This window comes from Triplophysa rosa, linkage group LG12 (genome assembly GCF_024868665.1).
Source record: "Triplophysa rosa linkage group LG12, Trosa_1v2, whole genome shotgun sequence".
NCBI lineage: Eukaryota > Metazoa > Chordata > Actinopteri > Cypriniformes > Nemacheilidae > Triplophysa > Triplophysa rosa.
The window spans coordinates 12,907,771-12,913,770 of NC_079901.1; positions in this window are offsets into that span (position 1 = coordinate 12,907,771).

Sequence of the window (6,000 nt, forward strand, 5' to 3'; positions counted from 1 at the left end):
GCGCGCGAATCTCTCCGCTCTCACGCCAATATCCTTTGCTCATGCACAAAACTGGACGCGCGCTCCCAATTGTACGCTGCTCTCTTATGAATGTTCTCTGCTGTCGCTCAGTGAGTGTGTGCGCACTCAAAATACCTGCCGTGCGTTCACGCATCCTTTGGTACTCTTGCTCTCGAGAGTTCCTCCTGTGTTTTCTGGGATTATAGGCTGTCAACCAATCAGGTATAGGCTTCCACGGCGGGCCAATGAAAATGCGACCTCTTACATGGCATCTTATTGGTTGAAAGTGACTCGACGTAGGCTACTCAACGACGCAAGATGGATGCAACACAGGGCATGACGTCAGCTTCACACTCTTTAATTATCATGGTGACGATTTTAGATTATTTTAGCATTTTATTTTCAAATATAGTGACAGATTTGGAACGCATTTGGAAATATCATATAATATTCTATACCTATTTGGTTATGCATTTAATGCATTTGCAAACAGACACTGTAAGTGTTCTGCATTCAGTGTTCCAGAAGTTCAGGGCAACTTCCACCCTTCCAGCTACAGCCACCCGCTGCTTTCCAGCTCAGAGCTTCCGAGGAACTCTGGAACACCGACGGTTCGAGAACACATCCACTCATTCCCCTTCACTACGCCAAGCCCGTGGCCAGCGGCACCTCCATCGACAGCTAACGCGAAGCTGCCTCCGATAACGCCACAGGGCATCTCCGACGCCCACAAGTTCAACGCTTCAGCATCAAAGAATCCCATCAGACCCTCATCGCCCGAATTATCTAGTGCCAGTCTTCACCCACCCTTCGTCTCTCCACTGCAGCAGACTCCACACCTCCAGAAGCCAGTATTGCCACAGCGACTGCCCCCGCAGGGGCCAGAGCTTCCATCTCGTGCTCTGCCGCAGCAGACACGAATCCTCCAAAAGCCAGTATCGCCGCAGCGACCGCCCCGCAGGGGCCCGTGCCTCCATCTACGTTCTGCAGCAGCAGACACCAGTCACTTAGAGGCCAACATTGCAGCAGCGACCGCCCCCACAGGTGCCCGGGCCCCATCTACGTTCTGCAGCAGCAGACACCACCCAACACGAAGCCAGTATCGCCGCACCGACCGCCCTCGCAGGGGCCCGTGCTTCCAACTCTTGCTCTGCTGCAGCAGACACTAATCTTACACAAGCCAGTATTGCCGCAGCGACCACCCCACAGGGGCCCATGCCTCCATCTACGTTCCGCAGCAACAGACACCACTCGCCTAGAGGCCAGCATCGCAGCAGCAACCGTCCCCACAGGGGCCCGGGCCTCTTCCTACATTCTGCAGCAGCAGACACCACCCAACACGAAGCCAGTATCGCCGCAGCAGACACTAATCTTACAGAAGCCATTATTGCCACAGCGACCACCCTGCAGGGGTCCGTGCATCCATCTACGTTCTGCAGCAGCAGACACCACTCACTTAGAGGCCAGCATTACAGCAGCGACTGCCCCCATAGGAGCCCGTGCTTCCAACTCGTGCTCTGCTGCAGTAGACACCAATTCTACAGAAGCCAGTATCGCCGCAGCGACCGCCTCCACAGGGGCCCGTGCTTCCAACCCGTACTCTGCCGAAACAAATTCCACTTCTACAGAAGCCAGTATCGCCGCAGCGCAGGGGCCCAGTCCTCTTCCCCGAGGCCGCTGCAGCTTCTACTTCCTTCGCCTCCAGGAGCCCTAACCTCCACACCGCACTGCCGCTGTAGTGCTGCTCTTAAGAAGCCCTATCTATACTCCACACTACCGCAGTAGTGCCCACTCCACCAGAGCCTTATCTTCTTTCCTCGGTGCAACAGACATGCTCGCTCCCGTAAGAACTCGCAACGAAGGCCCCACTCCAAGCAAGGCCAGCATCTTGCCAACTCAAGCCAGCCTCTTTGGGGGATGCGTTGCTCCAGCTGCTGTCCTGCATCTATTGCAATTTTGCGGGTATGATCCGGGTCCGGGCACACACCAAGCCCGGGGCCCTCTCCCCGGTCAAGGGGCAGGTGCTCCGAGTTCGAGGAGAACCTCGCCCCGGGACAGCACGCCAAACACGCATAATATCTGTCCTAGTTCATTAGCTGCAAGGCAAACTCGTGAAATGATGTTTTATTAACAAGGTTCGGGAGGAGCACGTGCTGATAATTAACTCGGCTGGCTTTCGACAAACAATCACAGCAATCATCCTAACAGCCTATAAGTAGTCAAGCCACCTCACTTCCTTTCTCTTGGACGTTTCGCAACATCCCGACTCCACACCACAAGCCTGTTTTTACCTCAGCACCGGGGGGTATGATCCGGGTCTGGGCACACACCAAGCCCGGTGCCCTCTCCCCACAGCACGCCAAACACCCATAGTATGCAAGGCGAACTTGTGAATAAGTTGTGTAGCATGACGTGACAGTGTGTAGCAAAGCTACACATCCGGTCTTCTTAATATGGTCATTCTGCCACCAATAGCTAACTTCTGTAACTGGGAAACACACACAGTGCTCCCTCAAAGCTCAGAGCCTGATCAGAAACATTTCCAAATCATAGTGATAAGATGTACATTCCCGCAGCCAGCACAGTATTATTCTCATACTGGAGACGAAGAGTCGATGCCTAAACTGAGAGCTAAAACAAAAACAGATGCTAAAATGATTGTTATCTTCCGAACACACACACAGATTGCGGGACCACACAGCTGACAAAATATATATTTTTTATTTGTTGGTCCTTTGCAAGTGCCATTTGTTGTCGGTTCAAGGGGAAAGTTAGTCCAGCTGTTTACCTGCGTCTTTACAGTGTATGTGAACGCACTGATGATGTATAATGTCTGTGTGAACAATATGAAAAATACGTTGATTGAAAATGTACTCTTGGACCAAATTCAATGATGAGTCCTACGCCTTCCACATAAGATATATATTCATTATAACTTTACATAACCACTTTACTTAGCGATTGCTGTCAGCATGTGAAGAAAGTTTACATCAGCATGATAAAAATGTTTCTGGAAAGGATCGCTCGTCCACTCTGCCTTAATCATTTCTGTGGCTTTAAATATTGTATAGTAAAACAGTAACGTAACTTTTTTGGGGTTGTATCATGCGAAATAGTGAGTTATTAAATGTAAATCAGATGTACACTTACTGTAAAACCAGAGTGCATTGTGGGTAAAAAGAATGAATGAATGTGGTAAATGAAGTTGCTCTCTCAACCTTAAGACACCACTACACTGAATATAGTGTACTATATAGAAGTCAGGGAACCTTTTTAGAAGCACGTTTATCCTCATCCTCAGACGTCAAAAATTTGTGCCCAAGTTAAACATTAAAAGTTTTGAAATGCCCCTCCTTGAAGCACTCCTTTCGAAAATGTATAGTGAACATTTTGTATTCGTAATCACCTCCTTACACTTGCACTTACACTTCTCCATTCTCCGTTGTTATCTTAACATTTGCTTTTTGTTTAAGGTAGTATTTCAGAAAATCTGCCTTTCTGTAAGATGCGTTTAACTGTGCTTGAACCTGAATGAGCACAAAAATAGTTGCTCTGTTTCGCCCACATGCTTTGACACATGGGTTGTCCATTGGTTAAACTTGTGATGCATAAGAAACATAAAATTGGAAATGTGTCATCTGATTGGGTTTTACAGGATTCACAGGAGATGTGTACGTCACATTATTTAATGAAACCAAGCTGGCTTGTCCATAGCCATTTATAAATGCATCATTAAGTGCTTCCGGCCTGTTATTGTTATGGGTCAATGACAGCTGTCATGATCCTGCCTCACCTTGTCATGCTTTTCTAGTCTTGTGGCAGGATCATGACAGTCCCACGTGAGTTAAAAACATGTGGATCGATCGAAGTGTAACGGAGGTCTGCTAGTGCATGTGCAAACATCAATCTTTGTTAGAGATCACAATTTCTTTTCTACTATGGCGATGGAAATGACCCCATTGGCGTCAGACAGGTTATATTAATTAACACTAATAACAGAAGCGTTAGTTTTGCCTTTTTATATTGGACCTAAATTGGATAATGAAACAATCAGATTGACCAGGAGACATTTGCAAGCAGGACTTAAGTTCAAAGGACGTTTCGGTAGAAGTGTTTTAGAGGTATGCGCACACACACAATATCAGTGTATTACACAGAATTCTAAGATAACCAACGGTCAAAAAACAGCTTTTATGAATTTAACATCGGCTGTGAAAGCTGTTTTTTGACCGTTGGTTATCTTAGAATGTGTGTAGCTGAATTCTTATCACCAGCTGTAGGACTGTGATGAAAGTGAAAGTAATTAAGCGCGTAACGTTAGCTCAGCCAAATGTTTACAATCTCTGATAACCAAACACTACTCCAGTGCCTCTTCATCTTCTCTAAGGAAGCCGTTCTCTGTAGTCCTTGAAAAGTGAATTCTGTTAGAGAAGACAATATCTCGCTTGGCATTGAACTTTGAGCTTTATCATTTTGCAGATATTATTTATGCTCTAACAGCAACATTACACACTAACTAAAGTTTGAAAATTGGCATCGCAGGGAATGGCACCTTTAATAATTAGGCTCTTGTTAAACTAATTCTTATCCACATGTTTTAATGTCAAGCTGTCATGTGTGAATTAAAAGTCCTTGAACTGGTGTTTGAATTGGTGTTTTTCACCTCATTTTGGCACACTGAAAGTGGCAACTCTACATGTTACAGAGTTTGCTTAGTTGCATCTGAAAAGTGGAACAAAGAATTTCAGGTCATTCAGACAATTATATGCTAAATAAAATGCCTCAAGCTGGAGGATCAATCTGCTCGACCTGATTTTGCCAAGTGGTTGATGTCCTCAGGACAACATATTTTGTTGACCTAAGGACAACATCTTCATAAATAAAACCTATACCCACACCAAACCCCAACCCTAACCATAACTTACCCCTAAAATCAGAGGGAAATGATAAGTGAAAAACAATGGTCTAGAACAGGGGTCTTCAACTACTTTTCTTTGAGGGCCGGATTCCAAAAGTATAAATAGGATGCGGGCCAGTTTTTTTGTATTTCCGTTATTTATTGCATCTTGTTCCTTTTATACTGTTTTTGTTGCTGTTACTTACAGGTCATATATTAAAACATGCACACAAATACTGCATCCAGTATATACATTTTTATGATATTTAATTAAAAGGGATATTGTCTTTTAATTGTATTGATACATTGAATATGTAAAAATATGTTGAATGAAATTGCTATTAATTTACTCACCCACAGTGCCCCAGTACTTCCAAGATGTGGGTGGTATTGTTTTTTTTTTTCAATAAGATATTTATGAAGATATTGAATTAATGAAAGTCAAAAAAAGTCAAAAACGCTAATAGATTCAGCACAAAAGTAATCCCTGCCCCTTGACGTTAAACTGACATCTAATAAAGCGAATCAATCGATCTGTGCAAGAAACTGAACGCTATTATCGAATCTTCGGGTGAATGCCAATCGCATGCATGTGCCCCACGCACTTATAAGTGCAGATCGTTTGAAGTGCAAGTTCTGGAAGTAGATGAACAGCTGTTTTTGTAAAAAAGGCTGTTTAAATCATACATAATGAATGCAGTAATAAAAACAACATCGTTATTTCCTTATCTGAGACAATAGTTTACGTGGTGTAGTACAGTACTTTTCCTGCAGTTACTTTCAAGGGCGTTTTGGTTCGCAACCTATCGCGTGCGCAAACCATCGCGTGCGCAAACCGACTCGCTTTATCGACTCGAATCGCTTTATAAGACGTCAATCGTTATGAGCCGCATGAATTACTTTCATATTGAATGTAGCAGCGTTTTGAACTTTCAAAGGCGTGGCGTGTCAGGATATGCGCATTTCTTAAAGCACACCATTCTCAAAGTCTCTCCACTTATTTGAAATATTAAGGCGGGCCAGGTAAAGATGATTGGAGGACCGCATTTGGACCGCGGGCCGCCAGTTGACTAGCCCTGGTCTAGAAGCACCTAATCCTGGTT